General features: G+C 45.1%; 1 protein-coding gene across 1 annotated transcript in view; it reads left to right on the top strand.

Annotated features, from left to right (window-relative positions):
- The window catches only part of LOC112931310 (outer mitochondrial membrane lipid metabolism regulator OPA3), a 46797-nt gene that overhangs the window by 17298 nt on the left and 4790 nt on the right, over positions 1–24709 (top strand). The window lies entirely within an intron of this gene.

Genomic DNA, 24709 nt, shown 5'->3' with positions numbered 1-24709 from the left:
AATGCATCTTTTTCTCATGAAGATGATATGGTTTTATAACTCAGACTTTTCACTTTTGGTCTCATTCTTTCAACATACATCTCATGAACATTTTTTTTTTTTTTATTCCATGCTTTGTGGTAGGTGCTAGGGACACAGGAGTAAAAGACACCCTGTCCCAGCTTTGTTTATTTATCTGTTCTCATTCATCCATCCAGGACTTCCTGGAATCTCCTCCGTGTTGGGTCCTGTGCTAGGTAGCGGTCCCCAGACAAGTGGTCTGTGCTAGGCTGGGGGAGTCTTGAGGGGAGGGTCCTTAGCCAGTCTGGGGCTCGGGGAGGGGCTTGAGGAGGGGCTTCCAGGAGAAGCAGATGGCTCAGAGCTCAAGGAGAAGTGAGCCAGACAAAGTGGGAACATGGAAGCATAGGTAACAGCATGTATAAGGGTCAAGGTGTAACAAGGACAACTTATGGGAGGCTGGCATGGCTGAAAGTAGATGGTGGGATCGGAAGTGGCAAGAGAAGAACCCAGATGGCTGTTCAGGGACAGATCACACTGGGCCATGTTTACACATTTAGACTTGATCCAGAGAGCAGCGAGGACTCTTGTGTTGTGGTAACAAAAGAAACTGAGGATAAAAAGGAATTGAAAGAAATTTGCTTTCCCATTTTTCAAAGAAAGTTTGATTCTGTTTATAAAAGTATTACTTGCTCTGTGTAGAAAATCTATCCGTGTTTGTCCTTCTAGCCTTTTTGCTGTGATTTGGTGTCCTGTTCTACACACCCACATTCATAGGTGTCTACTTCTAGGTGTTTCCCCTACATGGCTACCTGCAGTCCTGTTTGTCAAGAAGGGGTGATGACCTCACCTTGGCTCCTCCCCCAGCCCTTATTTGGAAGCAACAGAATCCTGCTGTACTGGACAGATGCCTAAACACTCTGGAAGTATCTGGCTTCAAGCTCAACTAGGTTCAGGAACCCGGACAATGCCAGGAAGTCATTGTCTCATCCCTGGGCCCTGTGTTTCTCTGTGCTGTTTTCTTTCTTAGGCAAGCTCTCTTTTTGGGGGGACAAGATGGCCTCGGTAGCTCCAGGTTCACATCCTGTTCACTAAACAACCCCAAAGGAGGGAGAGGACAACTTCTTTTCTGACATTCCTGGAAAAATCCCAGGGCCGAATGCCAGCACCTAAAGCTGGGGGTGGGGTTGGCCTTCCCTGAACCATGTGGAGGAAGAGTAAGGGATGAGTTTCCCCAAAAGACAGTCGGGCAATTTCCAGAAAAAGGGGCGTGGATGCTGGGCCAACAAATACTAACTTCACTGTGGCTTTGGAGGGAGAGAGGGGAGGGGTTGCTGTGTTCCTGAAGAGGGGAGCAGGAGCCTGGAAGCCACTGAGATGTCCTTGGCCCAGTCTTTTCCAACTGCTGGGATGATCGAGGCTCACAGTTGAGGAGAGCCCCTTTTGGTACCTCATGGGAAGCTGTGGTTTCGCCCCCTTCAAATCCAAACCCTAGCAGACTCTTGACCTTTGTGCATTGGCCACCAGCCCCATGCTAGGGGGCAGGCCTGTGTTCAACATAGTACCTTGCCATCAGCTGTTCCAGGAGTCCCCCTGTTTTACCCTTTGAAGTTCCCTCTCAGGCCAGAAGGGGTCCTGGGAGTCCTCAGCTTATCCTCACTCTCTCCATGGGTACCCAGGTTGGCCTCCATACTGGCGCAGTCACCTCACTGCCATCTGCATCCCTGAGGCCTGTCTGGATGCCTCTCTTTCACTTCCCTCCTTTTCCCTGTGTACTTGTGCCTTCTAGCTTCTTTCCACTTGACTGGCATTTCTGTGGGCTTGAGGAGAAAGTAAAGTGTTCAATCTAACAGGCTTGACCAGGAATCCTGGATTCTGGGGTGGCTTGTTGTTGGTTAGTTTTGTCGTTATTGTTGTTATTTTATGACAGCCTATTAAAAGATAGTAAGTTCTCATGGCTTAAGGTTCAAAAGAGGATGTAAAGTCTCCCTCTACTTCTGTTCCCTGGGGCACCTTGTTCCCCTCCGTGGAGGCAAACCACTCTTATCTTGTATATTTTCTGGAAAAAAACAAAAACAAAAAATGCATTTCCAAGCAAATGCTAATACATACCCCCCCCATACACACACACAACTTTTTGCCACGAGCATAGCAAACAGTGTACCCCATGCTAGACCTCACTGCTTTTTACTACCCTCATTATCCTGGGGAGAACATCTATCAGCACATAAAACAACTTCCTTATTCTTTTGTTCAGCTGCTTACAGAATTACTGTAATTTATGAGGCCATAGGTAGTCTGGTAGGGTCTTTGCTAGCTTTTTGTTTATAGTTATTATAAACAATGCTGCCAGACTAACGTTCCAGGCAAGCCTTTCCCACTTGCTCGGGTAAATGTGGCATCCATTCCCAGAAGCAGAATTACCGACTCAAGGGTGTGCAGCACGTTTACACTGGCAGCAGCGAGTTGGAAAGGGTCTCTGTCCTCACTGACTCACCACCCAGCGGCTGTTTCTTTTTTCATCTCTTGCCTTCAGTTGATGTTGAGATTTACAGAAAAGTTGTAAAACCAGTGCAAAGAGGTCCTGCATCCCTCTCGGTCTGCTTCCCCCGATAATCCATCCCTGTATAAACACAGAACACCAAGCAAACCCAGGAAGCAAATGTGGCTCAGTACTGTTCCCGCAGCAACGGGCCTCATCCACATTTTACCAGTTTTTCCACCAGTGTCCTTTTTCTGCCCCAGGATTTTATCCAGTATCCCATGTTGTATTTAGTTGGCGTGTCTCTTTGGTCCCCTTTAACCTGTGACGGTGTCTCAGTCTTTGTCTTCCACGACCTTGATTCTTTTTTTCTAAATTAACTTCATTTTAATTCCAGTAGATTAACATACAGTGTTGTATTAATTTCAAGTGTACAATATGGTGATTCAGCACTTCCATATATCTCCCGGTGCTCATCATGACAAGTGCGCTCTTTTTTTTTTTTTTGACAAGTGCGCTCTTAATTGTCATCACCTATTTCCCCCATCCTGCTGCCCACCTCCCCTCTGGTCACCAGCAGTGTGTTCCCTATAGAGAGAGTTTCTCAGACTCTGTTTCTTGGTTTGTCTCTCTCTTTCCCTCTTTTTTTTTCTTTGCCCATTTGTTTTGTTTCTTAAGTTCCACACATGAGTGACATCCTATGGTATCTTTCTTTCTCTGACTTACTTATTTTGCTTATTAGCATTATATCCCCTAGATCTGTCTATGTTGTTGCAAATGGCAAGATTTCATTCTTTTTATGGCTGCATAATACTCCTCTGTATATATATACAGCACATCTTCTTTATCCATTTATCTATCGATGGACACTTGGGCTGCTTCAATAATTTAGCTGTTGTAAATACTGCTGCTGTAGATATCAGGGTGCACATATCTCTTTGAATTAGTGTTTTTTATTCTTTTGGTAAATACCTAGCAGTGCAATGACTGGGTTGTAGGGTAGTTCTATTTTCAACTTTTGGGGGAACTTCTGTACTGTTTTCCAGAGTGGCTGCACCAGTTTGCAGTCCTACCAACAGTGCAAGAAGATTCCTCTTTCTCCATGTCCTCGCCAACACTTGCTGTTGTTTGTGTTTTTTATTTTAGCCACTCTCACAGGTGTAAGGTAATATCTCATTGCGGTTTCTATTTGCATTTCTCTGAGGGTGAGTGATATTGAACATCTTTTCATGTGTCTGTTGGCCATCTGTTGTGTCTTCTTTGGAGAAATGTCTGTTCATGTCTTCTGCCCATTTTTAATTGAATTATTTGTCTTTGGGCTGTTGAGTTATATAAGTTCTTTTTTTTTTTTTTAAAGATTATTTATTTATTTATTTATTTGTGATAGAGAGAGAGAGAGAGAGAGAGAGAGGCAGAAACACAGGCAGAGGAAGAAGCAGACTTCATGCCGGGAGCCTGACGTGGGACTCGATCCCGGGACTCCAGGATTGCGCCCTGGGCCAAAGGCAGGCACTAAACCGCTGAGCCACCCAGGGATCCCCGAGTTATATAAGTTCTTAACGTATTTTGCATACTAACCCCTTATCAGATAAGTGATTTGCAAATATTGTCTCCCATCCTGTAGGTTGCCCTTTAGTTTTGTTGATTGTTTCCTTTGCTGTACAGTAGCTTTTTGTTTTGATGTAGTCCCGATAGTTTATTTTTGCTTTTTTCCTCCTTGCTTCAGGAGACATATCTAGAAAAATGTCCCTCTGAGACCTTGGCCCTTTGGAAGTGTACTGATTAGTTATTCTGTAGACTGTCCTTTAGTTTGATGCCTTCTCGTAGTCAGGAAGATGGTTCTGCTTTTTTGTCAAGAGTGCCACAGGACCGATGCTGTGTTCTCCTCAGTGTACCACATCAGAGCATCATGATGTCAGCTTGTCTAATTTGTGGTCAGATTACCCTTTGTCATGTGATTAAAGTGGTGTCTGCTGGGTTTGTCCACTGTATTATTTTTTTCCCTTTATGAGTTAAATATCTTGGGGAAGATACTTTGAGACTATGCATATATCCTGTTTCTCCTCCAAGTTTTGCCCACTAATTTTAGCATCCATCAGTGGATCTTTCTGCAGAATTTTTATTATAGTATTTGCCTGGTTGATTTCTGTTTATCTCCTTCCTTCTCCATTTATTAACTTCAAGCCTGATGTGAGAAGAACTGTCCTTTCTTCTTGGAGGCTGTTTTCCCAGTCATCCTACTGACATGGAAAACGAGGCTCTTAGAGGAAGTGGAGACTGGGTCTGAGTTCCGGCTTGGCCCCCCTCTGGGTATTGCTTGTCCTCCAAGTGTCCAGGAGCACATCCCAGTGTGTTTTCTGTCATCTTCTTCTACACCAGATGAAAGCTTTCAGTTTTGAGATTCAGCATCCCTGCCTTGGGCCTAATTATAACAACAGTGGCTACTCTTTATTAAAACCTTCTGATGGAGCCAGGCAACAGTCTTGGTGGATCTCACCTAACCCTGCAGGTGAGGATTATTATTAAACCCATTTTATTAAACCTAGGGCGCTGTACAGGTGGCTCAGTCAGTTAAATGTCAAACTCTTGATTTTGGCTCAGGTCGTGATCTCAGGGTCATGAGATCAAGCCCTACATCTGGCTGTGAGGGTGTGCAGCCTGTTTAAGATTCTCTCTCCCTCAGGATGCCTGGGTGGCTCAGTTGAGTGTCTGCCTTCAGCTCAGGTTGTGATCCTGGGGTCCTGGGATCGAGTCCCGCATCAGGCTCTGCCTATGTCTCTACCTCTCTCTGTGTGTCTTTCATGAATAAATAAATAAAATCTTTTTAAAAATTATCTCTCCCTCTCCCCCCACGTCTTCTCTTTCTCTTTCTAAAAAAACAAAACCAAACCAAACAAAACAATGGGGATCCCTGGGTGGCTCAGCGGTTTGGCACCTGCCTTTGGCCCAGGGCGCAATCCTGGAGTCCTGGGATCGAGTCCCGCATCAGGCTCCCAGCATGGAGCCTGCTTCTCCCTCTGCCTGTGTGTCTCTGCCTTTCTTTCTCTCTCTCTCTCTTTCTCTATCATAAATAAATAAATAAATATTTTAAATAGATAGATAGATAAATAAATAAATAACAAAAACAGGGCAGCCCCGGTGGCGCAGTGGTTTAGCGCCACCTGCAGCCCATGGCGTGATCCTGGAGACCCCGGATCAAGTCCCATGTCGGGCTCCCTGCTTAGAGCCTGTTCTTCCTCTGCCTGTGTCTCTGCCTCTCTCTCTCTCGCTCTGTATCTCTCATGAGTAAATAAAATCTTAAAACAAAAACAAAACTACAATATTATTAAACCCATTTTATGAATAAGGAAACTGAATCTTGGAGAGGGGGTATTGCTGTAGCTTCATCCTGGGAACCTCTGAATCCTACTAACTCTTAACCAGCATGTTCTTCTGGATGAGGGAGCCCAAGGGAGTCCTTCCCACCTTCATCTCAGGCCACCCAGGGAGGGGAGTCAGAAATCCAGTGACTCTTGAGGTCCCTATTCTTGGAACCTTGGCATTGTACCCAATTCTGCCTCCATTCTTGACTAGGAGATTTCTCCCTCTGTTGGGCACCTAGCTGAGGCCAAGACAGCTGCTCAGTTCACCTATTACATTTCTATATCTGCCACAGAAAGCTCTCATCATTTTTGAGGTCCACTGCATCATCAGGGGTCACCTAGGAAAGAAAACATTCTGGCTTTTTCCAGAAAAAAGGATTTTTCTCCTCAACATTTTATTATGAACATTTCAAACATATAGTAGCACTGAAAGATTTTTAAATTGAACACCCTCATACCCACCATGGAGATTCTCCCGCTAACATTTTACCATACTTGCTTTATCACACTTTGACGCATTGGTCCATCCCTCTGTCCATCCATCGATCCATCTTATTTTTGATGCATTTCAAACTAAATTAGGCAGAATGCAATTTAATACAAAGAGTGAGGCTTGCAAGTCATTGGAAGGGCTGTGTGAATCAACTCTTGGCTGGGCCTCTAGATGACCCTGCAGGACTGACCCACCAGGGGAGCTGCTGCCTTTGAGGCTGCCCACTTAAACATTGTGTTGAAGAACCCATAAACCAAATGCCATCCAGGGGCCAAAAAGCCATGGTGTCCGCAGAGTTGGTGGTCCAGCCTTGCCAGCAGAACCCAGCCGAAGCTGCAGTTGGGAGGCCTTGTCTAGCTCCTTCCATCTTGCAAATCCTGGATGATGCATCTCATTGGTCCCCTCTCTCACATCCTGGGCCTGTGTGCCAGGGCACTTGGGGAAGTTTCCTTTAGAGCATTGCAGTGTCATGGGACAAGAAGGTCCAGTCCCAAGGGACTGTTGTGTGCAGGAACAGGGAATCATCTTCTAGCAGTTGGGTGGTTTCCACATTTCATAACTGCTCTCAACCTCACTCTGGCAAACATCCTTGAATGCCCAGCTTTATCTTCTTGGACCTGTTGCCTCTCAGGTGCAATGAGGATGACCGAGGAGAGGCCCCAGCTCAGGAGAATTGCCAGGAAGGAGGAGGTACAGAGAGAAGTTCCTACATCAGACTGGGGTGGAATCAGCAACCTGGGGCCTTCACTCAGTCCAGGAACTTGCTAACAGAAGGAAATCTCCTCCTCCACAAAGAACTCTGGGTAAGGGTTTCCAGAACTGCATGCTTCATCTTCCCTGGCCATTGGGCCTTCATACTTACTCCACAGTCAGAGCTGGAAGCTTCTCTGATTAGGTCTGTTTTGCAGACAAGGAGCCAGAGGCCCAGAAATATAAGGTGACTTACCCAAGATCATGCCATAGGAACCCATGGCCTCTAACCTAGATTCTTGGAAAGGAGGAACCATTGGGTATGTCCCAAACCCTTAAAAATGGAAGGTTTAGGGGACATCTGAGTGACATAGTCAGTTGAGCGACTCTTGGTTTCAGCTCAGGTCATGATCTCAGGGTCATGGGATCGAGTCTCAAGTTGGGCTCTGCGCTTAGTATGGAGTCTGTTTGAGATTCTCTCTCTCTCTCTCAAATAAATAAATATATATTTTTAAAATTACCAAAAAAAGCAAAAACAAAGACAGTGAAAGGCATAGGAGGAAAAAGGAGATGTTGAGGGGAGGGGAGGATGCTTCACGGGGTCTGGCTGTTCCTGTTATATTTCCTGCCATCATCATATTCTGACTTGGTACTCTTCTTGAAGATGACTGGGAACTCCCTTCATCTCAGCTGCGCAGCAGCACCACTGGAAACCCCACATGCCATCCTGGAGGTCCAGACCTCCGTGTGCATCACCAGCACCTCACCTGTGTGCCAGAAACAGCTCAGCCTGGGTTGCCCTGGGTCCCCGCTCGCCTCCTCACTCAAGTTCAGCTCTTTTGTCCATTTGTTTAATAGCTTTCCTGTTTTATTGAACAGATCCATGTTTTGCCATTAAATACTGAGCCTAAGTATATCCTAGCCTTAGGATATACTTAGTAAATCTGAGTCAGGATTTCTGAATTGGGAAGCTAAAACGGGATGACTTTGAGACGCCTGGGTTGCTCAGCGATTGAGTGTCTGTCTTTGGCTCAGGGCGTGATCCTGGATTCTGGGGATCTAGTCCTGCATCAGGCTCCCTGCAGGGAGCCTGCTTCTCCCTTCGCCTGTCTCCCTGCCTCTTTCTCTGTGTTTCTCATGAATAAATAAATAAATCTTTAAAAAAAAATGGGATAACTTTAAGGATGTGGAACAGATTGAAAACCAGAGAATCTATGGGGTGGGAGATTGCATCCTACAGTAAGCGGCACAGGTGAGCTCTAGGGAGAGGAAGATGTATGTAAAACCATACATTGGAATTGGAGGGAAAACCCACTCAGATCTGGAGGGAGAGGGCCTTGGCTGCTGACAAGAACCGCCCCTCAACTTCAGACTGCAGACAAACTGACAGTAGTGTCTATCAGTTGACGAAGGCCATGGAATTGCACACAGTCCCCATCAGGCAGGAGAAGCAACAGCGACGGGGCAGACGGAGGGACTGGCTCCCGCCCACTGGGGCCTTGGGGCAGCCAGTCTGCAGAGGGCCGGGTGGTGGAGAGCCGGCCAGAGCTGCGGCTCAGCTCGGGGGTCATAGGGCACTAGCACCGGCTAGACAGGGTAGAGGCAGAGTGGTTAGTGCGATCCTCAACAGCCTGTCCTTTCCAAGCTCTGGGAGGCTTCCCTCAAATAGGGTCAAGTGCAGCTCTTACCTCCCTCCCGGGAGCTGCTCCTCATGCCCCTGCCAGTACCGACTCCTCTTCCTTCCTGGCCGGCTTGGTCTATCCGGTTCCGTTTTATTCTCTCCCGTTTCTTTTATATTTTGTGGCTTTATTGAAGTGTAACTGACATACAATTAACTGCACATATTTAAAGTATTCAATTTGATAAGTTTTTTTTTTTTTTTTTAAGATTTTAGTTATTTATTTGTGAGAAAGAGAGTCTGCTTGAGCCAGGGGAGGGGGGCATGGTGGGAGGGGTAGAGGGAGAGAATCTCAAGCAGACTCTGTGCTGAGCACAGAGCCTGACACCGGGCTCAATCTCAGGACCCTGAGCCCATGACCTGAGCTGAAATCAGGAACTGGACACTTAACTGACTGAGCTACCCAAGCACCCCACAATTAGAAAAGTTTTGATCAGCATCTATATTCATGAAACTGTCACCACAATCTGGAGAGTGAACATATCTGGCACCCCCAAAGTATCCTTGTGCCCTTTTGTAATCCCAGCCCCTCCCCCCCGACTTCCCGGTCCTGATTTTTTTTTTTTTTAAGATTTTATTTATTTACTCATAAGAGACACACAGAGAGAAGCAAAGACATAGGCAGAGGGAGAAGCAGGCTCCTGTATGGAGATCCTGATGTGGCACTCCATGCCAGGACCCCGGGATCATGTCCTGAGCCAAAGGCACTCAACCACTGAGCCACCCAGGCATCCCTGCATTTTCCAGAATTTAATATAATTGAAATTATACAGTATGTACTTAATTTTTTTTCTATAAAGAGATGCTGGTCATTATACACAAGATCAGTTTTGCAGCTTATGATTGTAGATCTGCAGTTTAAAAACTCCTGCTCAGTGTCTCACCCCACCCCACGTTGTGTGTTCACCTCTCCTCAGAAGATCCTAGCCTTCACACCTCCTCACCCCTGTGCTCAGTCTTGAGTTCTAGACTCAGAGAGGGCAGGGAATGGCCAGGGTAATCCATCAGAGAATTGCCAGAGCAGTAGACAAAGGATTTCAAGGGAGAGGAGAGTGAGGGCTGGGTTTAGGGTTCCACAGGTGAGTGTGGGGTCCCAGCACCTGAGCTGAAAAACAAGTTTCTCCGTCTAGCTGGAGCAAGGCCCTTGGCCCCATTACACTGGCTGCTGGCAGAGCCCACCGTCATGCGGACGCACACTCAACAGCAGCAAAGATTCCCGAAAGAGATCCAGAGGCTCCTCAGATCCCAACTGAGATTACATCCCAAGGACCCATCATCCTGATGAGGATTATTCAAAGTGACTTGTCAGGGGATCCCTGGGTGGCGCAGCGGTTTGGTGCCTGCCTTTGGCCCAGGGCGCGATCCTGGAGACCCGGGATCGAATCCCACATCGGGCTCCCGGTGCATGGAGCCTGCTTCTCCCTCTGCCTGTGTCTCTGCCTCTCTCTATCTCTCTGTGACTATCATAAATAAATAAAAATTAAAAAAAAAAAATTAAAAAAAACAAAGTGACTTGTCATGTGGCCATAAAACCTTTGGGTCACCAGATGGTGCCAGGTACCACTCACGTGCCTCTAGCCCTACAGGTCACCCCTACACTCCCCTTCTCAGAGTCCCAGCAGCCTGTAGATCAGCACCTCAGGGGTGGCTGGTGCTCAGATTGCATCCCCCGCTGTTAGTGGCTGAAAGCAGAGCACGTCCCTGGCCTGGAAGCTGAAGGAAGCTCCTTGCTAAATGGGCCAGGCGTGTTGGGGGCAGGAGTATGTTTCGTGGTATCTTTCTATACTTTCTGTAAATCCATAATTCCTTTCTTAGCAAAGGAAGTAACAAACTCCTAGAGTCAGAACCGTGGTTCCAAGGATATACAATTAGCATTTTTCCATGTTTGTTGTAGAAATAGAGGAACAATCCATGTTTACTGTAGAAAAATATTTCAATATAGATAAAAATAAAAGAGCACATTCTATGTACTGGTTCTCACTAATAACTAAACGTTAACTTTTGGTGTGTTCCCTTCGTTTCTTTTTTTTCATTCCCTAAGCCCTGTGAGTATTTACTCTGAGTCCAGTTTTGTGCTGGACAGTACTGGGGCCCCGTCCCGCTGTCCTAGGACTCTGAGTCTATTGGAAGAGACATACTCATCCCTAGACGGTGGTGGCTCCAAGTGGGCATCGCCAGGCAGGGGAGCTTAGGAGTCTAGGAGAGCCCAGAGGGACACCTGACCTAGCCTAGGGGTCAGGTAGGGCTTCCTGGAAGAGAGGCCCCTGAGCTGAGCCCTGTGATGAGGGAGCACATGTATAACAGTGTTTTGAGGGACACCTGGGTAGTTCAGCGGTTAAGCTCCTGCCTTTGGTCCAGGGCATGATCTTGGAATCCCAGGATCGAGTCCCACATCAGGCTCCCTGCATGGAGCCTGCTTCTCTCCCTGCCTGTGTCTCTGCCTCCCTCTCTCTGTCTCTCATAAATAAATAAATAAAATCTTAAAACAACAACAACAACAACAACAACAATGTTTTGAGCACTGCAAGTAGTTCAGCACATATGAAGGACTGGTAGGAGAAGATATGCTGATCATATGGGACCTTAGGTCATTTTAAGGAATCTGGACTTTATCTTAGTCAGTAGAAGCCATTGATGGATTTTAAGCAGGAGAGTACCTTGATCTGATGTTCATTTTAATATGATGACTTTGAGTATGGAATGTGCATGAGGATGGGACCAGAGAACAGGGAGGTGGCTAGGCCAGGGCAGAGGACTGGAGAGCCAAAGGCAGTGCTTACCTTTTTAGCTTAGAGAAGTTGTATTGTTTTGTTTTGCTTTACGTGGAGGTGTAATTGACATGCACCATTATATTAGTTTTTTTTTTAAGATTTTATTTATTTATCCATGAGAGAGAGAGAGAGAGAGAGAGAGAGGCAGAGACCAGGCAGACGGAGAAGCAGGCTCAATGCAGGGAGCCCGACGTGGGACTCGATCCCGGGTCCCCAGGATCACACCCTGGGCCGAAGGTAGAAGGTGGCGCTAAACCGCTGAGCCACCAGGGCCGCCCTATATTAGTTTTAAGTATAAAACAACGTTTTTGATATTTCAAGTATGAAACATAATGATTTGATATTTGTGTTGTCTCCACAGTAAATCTAGTTAATACCTGTCACCATGTGTAGTTATACAATTTTTTTCCTCATGATGAGAACTTTTAAGATTTACTCTCTACGCAACTTGCAAATTTGCCGGACAGTATTATTAACTGTAGTCACCATGCTGTACATGACATCCCCATGACTTGTTTTTTTATGACTAAAAGTTTGTTCCTCTGAACTCTTTTCACCCATGGGCCTCCCCTCTGCCTTCCGCTTCTGGCAACCACCCATCTGTTCTCTGTAGCTATGAACTTTTTTTTTTTTTTTTGGCTTTTGTTTTAGATTCCACATATCATACAGTACTTGTCTTTTTCAGATGTGTTTCACTTAGCATAATGTCCTCAGAGTCCATCTGTGTTGTTGCAAATGGCAAGATTTCATTCTTCTTTTATGGCTGAATCATATTCCATTGTACGTATATGACACACTTAGCACATTTTCTTTATCCATTCATCTGTCACTGGATACTTATGTTGTCTCTATACCTATACCTTAGCTTTTTTTTTTCTTTTTTGGTAGAGATTTTATTTATTTGAGAGAGAGCATGAGTGGGGCAAGGGGCAGAAGGAGAAGCAGACTCCCTGCTGAGTCGGGAGCCTGACACAGGGCTCCATCCCAGGACCCTGAGATCATGACCTAAGCCAAAGGCAGATGCTTAACCAACTGAATCACCCAGGCGTCCCTATACCTTGGCTATTATAGTTGAGCCTGCAGTGAATTAGTATTTTTTATTTCTTTGGATAAATACCCAGGGGTGGAAACATTGGATCATATGGTAGTTCTGTTTTCAATTTTTTTTTAATATTTCATTTATTTATTCATGAGAGACACACAGAAAAAGAGAGCGAGGCAGAGACACAGGCAGAAGCAGGCTCCATGCAGGGAGCCCAACATGGGGCTCGATCCTGGGTCTCCAGGATCACACCCTGGGCTGAAGGCGGCACTAAACTGCTGAGCCACCCGGGCTGCCCTGTTTTCAGTTTTTTTAAGAATCTCCATACTGTTTTTCATAGTGACTGCACCAATTCACATTTCTACCAACAGTGCACAAGGATTCCCTTTTCTCCACATCCTTGTCAACACTTGTTATTTCTTGTCCTTTGTTTGTTGAAAGGTTTTTGATTACTGACTCAATCTTCTTACTGATAATTGTTCTATTCAGATTTTCTGTTTCTTCATGATTCTGTATTGGAAGGTTGTATGTTTCTAGGAATTTATCCATTTCAGATTGTTTAGTTTATTGACACATTAATTGTTTGGAGTAGTCTTTTAGTCTTTCTATTTCTGTAGTATCTGTTGTAACATCTCATCTTTCAGGTCTGATTTTGTGTTTGCTCTTTTTTTTCGTGGTGACTCTACTAAAAGTTTTTCAATTTCTTTATCTTCTCAAAGAATTGGCTTTTGGTCTTCCTTGTCTTTTATATTGCATTTTTAGTCTGTATTTAATTTATTTTTGCTCTGATCGTTGTCGTTTCCTTCCTCCTGCTAACATTGGGCTTTCTACTTTTTCTGGTTCCTTGATGTATAAAGTTCGGTTGTTGATTTGAAATTTTTATTGTTTCAGGGCACGTGGCTGGCTCAGTCAGAGGAGCATGCAACTCTTGATCTTGGGGTTGTGAGTGTGAGCCCCATTTTGAGTGTAGAGATTACTTAAAAATAAAATCTTAAAAAAAGGAAAATTTCTTGTTTATTGCTCTGAACTTCCCTCTTAGAACTGCTTTTGCTGCATCCCATAAGTTTTGGTACATTGTATTTCCATTTTCATTTGTCTCAAGGTAGTTTTCATTTCTTTTTTGATTGCTTCATTGGCTCATTGGTTGTAGTAGCATGTTTCATGTTGACATATTTATTTATGAACTTCTCAGTTTTCTTCTGTAACTGATTTCTAGTTTTATACCACTGTGGTCAGAAAAGATGGCTGATGTAATTGCAGTCTTCTTAAATTTGTTTAAACTTTTTTGTGGCCTAACATATGATCCTTAGGGTCATAGAAGGGTCTGAGTTGCACCTGGAAGCGGACATGGTGGAGAATGTTCCATGTGCACTTGAAGAATGTGGGTTTTGTTTTGTTTTTTAAGATTTTGTTTCTAAAGTAATCTCTACACCCAGTGTGTGGCTCAAACTCACAACCCTGAGATCAAGAGTCACGTGCTCTACCAACTGAGCCAGCCAGGCGCCCCAAGAAGAATGTGTATTCTGTTGCTTTTGGATAGAATGCTTGGCTTGGGCAGGTTTTTAAAATGTTTCTGTTTTAAACATTACATTAATTACTAATGTTGTCAAAGGAGTACAAGTGCTTAGTTTTAAGAGTCAGATATGTCTGTGATTTATGATAAAAAGAAGAAAATGCAGGGGCGCCTGCCTGGCTCAGTCAGAAGAGTGTGCGTGCAACTCTTGATCTCAGGGTCGTGAATTTGAGCCCCACGTGGGGCATAGAGATTACTTATATAAATAAACTTTAAAAAAAGAAGAAGAAAACACAGCCATTTCCTTTCCCACCTCAATTCCTGCTCTCCACAGGTACCCACTTTAACTCTTTGAACTGTTTCTCGTATTTACCACCATATTCCTTAAAAAGGTGCTAACACTTCTAGTTTTACATTTTTTCCATTTTTTACTACCTGTTGACCTCCTAATATGGAAGATAAAGATTATGTGCTTTTATTCTCCCCCATACTTAAAAAAGTGCTTCCTTCTCAAACAGTTAACTATCCCATTATATTATATTTAGCAGTTCAGTATTTAGTTTGCTGTCCTGACCCTTCCATCACCCCAGGCTACATGAGTAGCAGGTACAGTTAGTAGGTAGTGTGGTTACGATGACTCTTTCATTGCTCACAATGGAGTGAAGGCCCATATTAGGAGCACTTTCCCTTTATTTTACAAGGAAGCAGCCACTGTGTGCATGCAGACATGTTTCCAATAGCAGGGAAGAGGCACTCAGTCCTGTCTCGTGTCAGTGAGCTCCCGAGGCGCCTGGCCCCCACTGTGGAGGAAGAGGAGTCCTTGTCTTAGCAGTACAGTTTCCTGAGGAAAAGGTTACATTCCAGCCACCTGCAGTTCCACGCTCAGGAAAACACTTTCACAATAGTTAGCTATGGCCAAGTACTTCATTTTAATGGGCTCAGTGGGTTAAGATAGCCTTCCTTTCCCCCTGGAAGACTCCTGGGGGCTGGTCAGCCATTGTGCTGTGACCTGAAGCCTCTGAGGTGCCCAGGGTCTGGAGCTTCAAGCCCTGGACTTGGGGTCTTGAGGGTCTGAGTTGCCCCTGCAAGTGGACGTGATGGTTGCGTGAGAAGAGGGCCCTGGGCAGCAGTGCCTTGAGAAATACCAGTCCCTAAAGCCAAGGAAAAGATACTAGAGACAGATGGGGGCAGCCTGAGGAGTGAGGAACTGGAGCCAAGAGAAGCAAACACCTCCCAGAGCCATTGTGTTGAGGGGACAGATGAGATAGCATGAGGGGCGTGGGTAGAGTCAGGTGAGAGGGAGGCATGTCTAGGATCCTTGGCTGCCTCCTGTGGACTTCTACAGATCAGCTCTTCCATTTAGTACCTGCCCTATGCCCCACCCAGGGCTGGAGACACTGCAGTGACAGAGTCAGCCCCAAGCCCTGCCCTCGTGGGGTTCACAGTCCAGTTGGGGAGATAGGTTTGTCACCATACAACGATTACCCAGCTTGGTTAGAGCTTTGGCAGGGATCCGGGAGTCAGGGCAGACTTCGTGGAGGAAGGGATATCTGAGCTGGGATACTCTGTGATACAGAGGACAGATCGAAGGGAGCAAGACTAGGACACAAAGACCAGTGGGGAGGCCAACAACTATTTTATGTAGCCCAAGGGCAGAGCTCGGACCAGTGGGTAGGACCTATTTCCAGGAATAAAATTCCAAACGGGAGTCAGGAAGAGGATGTTAATTAATTAACATTTGCTAAATTGAGCGATTTCTCACTTAGCCTCTCATTGCCATTCTCTCAATCCTGACAGTTGGATATTTTTTTAAAATTTTTCTTTATTTATGATAGTCACAGAGAGAGAGAGAGAGAGGCAGAGACATAGGCAGAGGGAGAAGCAGGCTCCATGCACCGGGAGCCCGACGTGGGATTCGATCCCGGGTCTCCAGGATCGCGCCCTGGGCCAAAGGCAGGCACCAAACCGCTGCGCCACCCAGGGATCCCTGGATATTTTATAATAATTTACTGACGGGGAACTCAGGCTCAGCTGGCACATCTAGAGAGTGAGAAAGCCGAGATTTGAGTCCAGGTCTGTCTGACTCCAGAAGCCCTGCTGACTTCTATTAACCCTGGTCCTGAGCTGGGAGGTTTTTGCGTGATCTCATTTAGTTATTTCAGCAGTACTGTCCCACAGGTGGAAGTGTCCTCGTTTTATTTTTTTTTTTTTTTTTTTTTTTTTTAATTGTTTTAAATTTTTATTTATGATAGTCACACACACACAGAGAGAGAGAGAGAGAGAGAGAGAGAGAGAGAGGCAGAGACATAGGCAGAGGGAGAAGCAGGCTCCATGCACCGGGAGCCCGACGTGGGACTCGATCCCGGGTCTCCAGGATTGCACCCTTGACCAAAGGCAGGCGCCAAACCGCTGCGCCACCCAGGGATCCCCAGTGTCCTCGTTTTAAAGATGAACTAATAAGATTTGAAGTAAGAGAAGAGCACTCCTTTGCCCACAGCCAAATGGCAGAATGTGGCTGGTGTGCCTCTTTATCAGATGCACAGGCAAGAGGTGAAAGCAGTACCCAAGAGGGTGCAGTGGTGAAGTCCCAGCAGGGTGGCTGAGGGCTAAGGAACAGGTTAGGCCGAGTATTGCCTTTTCCATGGCTAAAGCAACCTGTTGCTTTCTCTCCCTCTCTGGAAAAGCAGCATTCTTTTGATTTTTTGGAGGCAGGCTGAACATCAAACTTTAGTAAAAGTATAAAATCAGTAACAGACAAGAATGCTTTGACATAACTTGGATGTTTATAATGGCATTATATACAGTAAATATGAGGAAACTTCAAGGAAAGATGAGCTGTTCATCCATTCATTAAATACTCCCTAGTGCTTCTATTTTAAGAAAGAGAATCTGCATCGTATTTTAAAATAATTTTACCCAGAATAAAAAGTGTTGTGATGAGGGAAGCCTAGGGAGCTTTGGGAACATAGGGCTTGTGTCTAATCCAGCCTGGGGATCAGGGAAGACTTCCAGGAGGAAGGAACACTCCAACTGAGACCTAAAATATGAATTGGGGTGAGGTAAGAAAAGAGGAGTGGGCGGGTGGTATCCTTGGCGGAGGTGAATTTAGGTGTGAGATGGAAAGGTGAGCAAAATAGCCATGAGTCCAGCCCTTGCAGAGCTCACGATCCAGTGGGGGAAATAGAGTCACAAGTGACACTCAAGATTGATCAGGGCTGGGATATAGGAACCCAGGGGACATGTAACTCAGTCCTGAAGAAGGAAACACCTGAGCTGCGTCCATGCAGGACGACTAAGAGTTAGCAGACAAGTAGTAGAGAAATGCTGCATAATTTGTTCTCTAAAGAGACCAATACTACTCAAGGGTTAAAAAAAAAAAAACCCAAATTTCCATTAAAAGGAATGAAAAGAATGAGGCATCTGTACAGATCCTAACTATAGGATGACAAAAGGTTACTCATCAACTTTAGCCAGTAAATTTGACAATGCAAAGGAAATGGGCAGTTTTCTTGGGGAAACAGTTTAACAGTATTGACGCAGAAGAAATAGAAAATCTGGGGGATCCCTGGGTGGCTCAGCAGTTAAGCGCCTGCCTTTGGCCCAGGGTGTGATCCTGGAGTCCCGGGATCGAGTCCCGCGTTGGGCTCCCGGCATGGAGCCTGCTTCTCCCTCCTCCTGTGTCTCTGCCTCTCTCTCTCTCTCTATCATAAATAAATCTTAAAAAAAAAAAAAAAAAAAAAAAGAAATAGAAAATCTGAATAGTCTGGGTGCCTGACTGGCTCAGTCAGTAGAGTGTGCAACTCTTGATCTTAGAGCTGTTAAGTTCAAGCCACATGTTGAGTATAGATAGGGATTACTTAAAAATAAAATCTTTAAAAAAAATAAAGAAAATCTGAATAATCTTATATCTGTTAGAGATGTTGAATCCATAATTAAAGACCTTCCCATAAAGAAAACTACGGACCCTGGGCACCTGCGTTGCTCAGTCAGTTAAGCTTTTGTGGGGGGTTTTGTTGTTGTTATTGTTGTTTTAAAGATTTTATTTGGGATCCCTGGGTGGCGCAGCGGTTTGGCGCCTGCCTTTGGCCCAGGGCGCGATCCTGGAGACCTGGGATCGAATCCCACATCGGGCTCCCGGTGCATGGAGCCTGCTTCTCCCTCTGCCTGTGTCTCTGCCTCTCTCTCTCTCTCTGTGACTATCATAAATAAAAATTTAAAAAAAAAAAAAAGATTTTATTTATTCATGAGAGACACAGAGAGAGAGGGAGAGAAGCAGAGACATAGGCAGAGGAAGAAGCAGGCTCCATGCAGGAAGCCTGACGCGGGACTCGATCCCGGGACTCCAGGATCACTCCCTGGGCCGAAGGCAGGTGCTAAACCACTGAGCCACTCAGGGATCCTCTCACTTAAGCTTTTGATTCTCGATTTTGGCTCAAGTCATGATCTTTGGATTATAAGATTGAGCCCTGTGTTGGGCTCCTGGCTCAGTGGATTCTCTCTTTCCCTTTGCCCACCCCACCCCCCGCCTCATGAGTGTGTGCGTGCATATTCTCTCTCAAAAATAAATGAAATTTTTAAAAGAAAAGAAAAAAAAAAAACTACAGGCCCAGATGGCTTTGCTGGTAAATTCTTCTAAACATTTAAGAAAGAAACAATACGGGGATCCCTGGGTAGCTCAATGGTTTGGCCCCTGCCTTGTGCCCAGGGTGTGATCCTGGGGTCCCGGGATCGAGTCCCACATCGGGCTCCCTGCATGGAGCCTGCTTCTCTCTCTGCCTGTATGCCTCTGTGTCTCTCATGAATAAATGAGTAAAATCTTAAAAAAAAAAGAAAGAAACAATACCATTTTCTAAACTCTTCTAAATAATAGGGAAAGGGGACACGTCCTTATTTAATAAGTCCTTACTTAATTCAATAGGATGCTAATAGCAAAAACCTAACAAAGTCATTACAAGAAAGGATGGCCAAGGTCTCTTGTGAACATGGGTTCTCATATCCTTTTTTTTTTTTAAGATTTTATTTATTTATTCATGAGAGACACAGAGAGGCAGAGACACAGGCAGAGGGAGAAGCACGCACCCTGCGGGGAGCCCCATGTGGGACTCATCCCAGGATCCCTGGGATCACGACCTGAGACAGGCAGGCACTCAACCACTGTGCCACCCAGGCGTCCCTCTTACAAGTTTTAGAATCAACTTGTTCCTAATTATAAAAAGCATGTTAGGAGGTTTACTGGGCTTTTTGAATCTATAGTTCAATTTGGAGAGCCTTAATAACATGAGTGAGTCTTCCAGTCCATGAATAGGGTAATAATCTGTTTTGTTTGTTTTTAAGATTTTATTTGTAAGTAATCTCTACACCCAATGTGAACTCACAACCCCGAGATTGAGTCGCATACTACCAACTGAGCCAGCCAGTTGCCTCTTTATCTCTCTATTTTTTATAAATATTCTTTAATTCCTCTCAGCAGTATTTTAAGTCTTCAGGTGGAGTTCTTGCACATCTTTTGTCCATATATTTCTATATATTTAAAGAGTTTTGGTGCTATTGTGAATGGTATTTTAAAATCCATTGTCTAGGGACCCCTGGGTGGCTCAGCGGTTGAGTGTCTGCCTTTGGCTCATGTTGTGATCCTGGCGACCCAGGATGGAGTCCCGCATCGGGCTCCCTGGGGAGTCACTTAAGTGACTGAGCCACCTAGGCATCCCAAGTGCTTTTCAAATAAATGCAAAAGGACCTTGCAGTCTTAGAATAAATCCCACTAGATCATGATTTATTATCCTTCTTATATATTGCTGGATTCTGTTTGCTAATATTTTTGTTTAGGATGGATTAGTTGGATTCCGGGCACCTGGGTAGCACAATTGGTTGAGGGTCTGACTGTTGGTTTTGGCTCAGGTCATGATCTCAGGGTCGTGAGATTGAACCTCAAGTCAGGCTCCACACTCAGCATGGAGTCTGCTTGAGATTCTTTTTCTCCCTCTGCCTCTCCTGCTCATGCTCTCTGTCTCTAAAGTGAATGAATAAATCTTTAAAAAATAAAAAGAGAGCTATGCACTTTAATTTGTATGGTATTGAATGAGCTGGTTTGTCTCTACATTATTAAAATGTATTTATTGATTACCAAGATTTTACTTCATTTTGTGATAAACCTCTTCTCTGCTTTTATTTACTGATGACTTTAAGAGTATCACTTATGATTCTAGGAATGATAAGAGAAAACTGAGAGCTAATAGAACATACCATATGAGTCCAAAAAACAAAACAAAACAAAACAAAACAAAAATCCCAACCCCTTGGACCACCTAGAACTTACCCAGGAGGCAGCAGCAAAGGAACCCACAGAGGACAAACAGTGAGCTGTGGCATTTTTCCCATCCAAAGACCACCCTAATAGAAAGATCCTCAACCCTGGCTGCTCTCCCAGGCTGTGTGAGTTAAATCAGCTGATGGATGAGGAGTACTGTCTCCCCATTTTCCGTCTTCTGAGTGAGGCAGAGTCCTGTGACTCAGCTGTTTTACTGCTGGAAAAGCTGCTATTGTAGGTGCCCTAAATGCCCATGGGCAGGGCATGGAAGGCCCAACTGGTCCATCCACATGACAGAAGACAACTCCTTGATAAAAAGAAGCCAAAGAAGTCTGTGGCAACACAAGAGATCTCATAGGCATAATGCTGAGCAAAAGAGAACAGAGCGGGGAATACAAATGATTAACTACAAAGAAATCAGAATAGGACTTAGAGTATACTTGTAATCATCTATCATGGGAGGTCAGAATAGTGGTTTCTGGGGGTAATTGGAAGAGGGCTTGAAAGTGGGAGCCTTTCAGAGTGCAGAAATATTCTAGATCTTAATCAGGGTGATGCTTACATATTAAATTTTCTGCTGGTACCTAGCTGGCTGAGTTGGAGCATAGGACTCATGATCACAGGGTTCTGAGTTTGAGCCCCACACTGAGTATAGAGATTATTTAAATATAAAATTTTAAAAAAACATTTTTTAAGACACCTGCATGGCTCAGTGGTTGAGCATATGCCTTTGGCTCAGGTCATGGTCCTGGGGTCCTGGGATCGAGTCCTGAATCAGGTTCCCTACAGGGAGCCTGCTTCTCCCTCTGCCTATAGCGTTGCCTCTCTCTCCCTGTGTGTCTCATGAATAAATAAATAAAATCGTAAAAAAAAATTTTTAAATTATCCTGCTCTACACTTACTGTGTATTTTATAGAAGTTATATTTCATTAAAAAGTTTAAAAAAAAAAAAAAAAAGGACGGCCCAGGTGGCTCCGCGGTTTAACGCCGCCTTCAACCCAGGGCCTGATCATGGAGACCCGGGATCAGGTCCCACGTCAGGCTCCCTGCATGGAGCCTACTTCTTCCTCTGCATGTGTCTCTGCCTCTCTCTCTCTCTGTGTCTCTCATAAATAAATAAATAAATAAATAAATAAATAAATAAATAAATAAATAAAATCTTTTAAAAAAAGAATGAATTTAGTGAGGTCACTGGTAAAAAAAAACTGCATTTATATTACATAACTCAGTTTTATTTCTATATACCAGCTGCCACCAAAATGAAAGTGGATTTTTTTTTTTTAAGATTTTTATTTATTTGGGGCAGCCCTGGTGGCGCAGCGGTTTGGCACTGCCTACAGCCCAGGGCGTGATCCTAGAGTTCCGGGATCGAGTCCCACGTCGGGTTCCCTGCATGGAGTCTGCTTCTCCCTCTGCCTGTGTCTCTGCCTCTCTCTGTGTATCTCTCATGAATAAATGAATAAAATCTTAAAAAAAAAAAAAGATTTTTATTTATTTGAGAGAGAGAGAGAACATGAGCCAGGGCAAAGGGAGAGGAAGAAGCACTCTCCCCACTGAGCAGAAAGACCAACATGGAAAAAAAAAAAGACCAACACGGGACTCAATCCCAGGAGCCTGGGATCATGACCTGAGCCAAAGGCAGACACTTAACCAGTGAGCCACCCAGGTGCCCTGAAAGTGGAGTTTAAAATGCTATGAATAATACCATCAAATAAATCAATACAAGGATGCCTGGGTGGCTCAGTGGTTGAGCGTCTGCCTTTGGCTCTGGGCGTGATCCCAGAATGCCAGGATCAGGTACCACATCGGGCTCCCTGCATGGAGCCTGCTTCTCCCTCTGCCTGTGTCTCTGCCTCTCTCTTTCTCTCTGTCTCTCATGAATAAATAAATAAAATCTTTAAAAAATAATCAATACATAACAATAAATACAATCAAAGAGAGAGAAAAAAAATTAAGTAAGCTACACTCAACATGGGGCTCAGACTCACAACCCTGAGATCAAGAGTCACGTGCTTTTCTGACCCAGCCGTTCTGACCCAGCCCTGAGATTGCAAAGAAAATAGAGACTAAGTGGAGACCAAGAGTACATTTATGGATTGTGGATTGAGAGACAACATCGTGAAGATGCCGCTGTCCTGGAAATGATCTGTAAATTCACTGGAATTCCAACCAAAATCTGGGACAATGGCTTTTAGCCTTTTGACTGTATTCCAGTTTACACACACAGTCACACACAAAACAAGGACAAAAGTTTTGTGAAACCATATTTGTCCTGACTACTTAAGATTGCCTTTGATGTTTTCTTTTATATTCTAGGGTTTTTTTGTTTGTTGGTTGGTTTGTTTTAATATCCATGAGCTTGGGTTTGTTGTTTAATTCCACATACAAGTGAGATTATATGGTATTGGCCTTTCTCTGACTTATTTCTTTTTTCTTTTTTTTTTTTTCTGACTTATTTTTCTTAGCTATACACATCACTTGTAAAAATGGGGAGTGGAGGAAGGACAGGCTGGCTGCATGGGGATAAAGTGATAATCTTTTCTACTGGGACTGAGGGCCCAATAGAAAATGTATAGAAGGCAGCAAATTTCCAAGTGCAAAGTTCAGAAGAGAGGTGAGCAAGGTACACTTACTTTCAGATGTCAGGGCAATGATGCTAGCAGAAGGCAGGCTGGTGAGGGTGAGATTTGGGGGGCCATTTGGGGTGGGCCTAAGGATCAGGGCCAGGTGCGTGGGACCCTCTGACTTTCAGCTTTATAGTTTGATTACTTTATTTTCATGCAGTGTGTTACTTTTATTAATGAAAAGAATGGCATTTTTTTGTGTGTTTTTGTCATATTTTAACCAGCTCCTGACTGCTGCCATAGGACAGCCACAGGGGCATGAGGCTGGGGTGGTGACCTGCTGACGCATTCAACGGGGATACTCTAAGCATCACCTGTGTGCCTGGCCTGCTGCTAGCAGGTGCCAGGGATACCCAGTGACTGTGACCATGGGGCTCACGGGGCACCATGGGAGACAGAGTGCAGACAAGTGACTGGATGACAAGACTATTCCCAGTTGTGATAGGTGCTCTGAAGGAAACAATGGCAGGAGGGCACAGAAGTCTCTGAATCAGGAGGTCAGGGAGGGGACATTGGTCACAGCCAAGATGGAGCGGATGGGGGTATGGGAGATGTATGCTGAGAGGCCGTGGGGCAGGAGAACACCTGAGTCCCAAGTCTCTGGCCTGGTGACAGGATGGACGCAAGAGGAGGAGGAACTGTCCAGTGGGCCAGGGAACCGGGGTCATGTCTGGACACAGTGAATGTGAGGCATCTGGAAGGCATCTGGGGACCTGCTGGATCTCCATTTTGGCCTGTCCTGGCTCCTCATGGCTGCCCCCTTTCCATCCCCCCATTCCCTCATGGACCTTGTTTCCTGAACCCCAAATCTGGCTGCTGACCTAAGAGACTGCCATCAGCCCCTGCTCTGAAAGCCTTCTCTCTCACACACACACACCCTACTTCATTTCCTATGCCTGCGTGTGTGCCCCCACCCCTCGTGCCTACACCCAGGCCCAACTGCTGACCCAGGTCCTCGTGCTCTGTCCACAGTGCCATGTGGGGACATTCCCCCAGCGATGCCAGTAGAAGTAGTGCTTTACTTCGTTACCACTTTCCGGCCACAATGCCCTGTGGTCCCAGCGTGAAGGATCAGGTGACAGTTACAGGCCTGGCACCCTTGCAGCTGGGGTTTGGTCATCACCTCCCCATTTTACAGAGGGGGCTCAAAATGGGCTGTCATTGCAATAGGCGGCAGAGCTTCAGGCAGACCTCGGCTTGACCTCAGTGTGGGAGGGGTCTGGACAGCCAGGACTCCAGGAACCCCACAACACCAGGGCCTCCATAACAGTTCATGGTAACAGTGCGTGCCACAGGGGCAGTTCTCGGGGGGCCCTGGGGATGCTCCTTTAGATCTTAACTGCTGAAGGCAAGCAGAGCTCCTCTAAACATTTTTGCTGCCTCACCCCTTTAAAACATTTAAAAGTTATATACCCTCTGGTGCATTTTCAAGGTGACAGCTAAAACTTCTGCATGAATTCAAGTAGATGCAGAGGATATAATTTCTGGTGTGTCATGAATATTGACATTTCCAAGCAGAGTTGGCGCCATCCTTCCTTGGAAGTATCTAATGCAGTCCCCATAACTCTTGTGATTTGGCGCCTGCTACTCTTGGTTTGAAGGGGAGAAAAAAATGAACAAGCCGTTCTTTTACACTCAGAAATTTCACATTGTTCCTTCACCTTCGTCCTTGAACTTCTACTTACATTTCCCTTGCAGCATTCTTTCTAATAAAGTCTGTGTCAGCAACCAAAACATGTACAGAAATCCA

Source organism: Vulpes vulpes, chromosome 1 (genome assembly GCF_048418805.1).
Source record: "Vulpes vulpes isolate BD-2025 chromosome 1, VulVul3, whole genome shotgun sequence".
In the NCBI taxonomy this organism is placed as follows: Eukaryota; Metazoa; Chordata; class Mammalia; order Carnivora; family Canidae; genus Vulpes; species Vulpes vulpes.
Note: the sequence above shows the minus strand (reverse complement) of the source record. Positions and strands in the feature narration are given on the sequence as shown.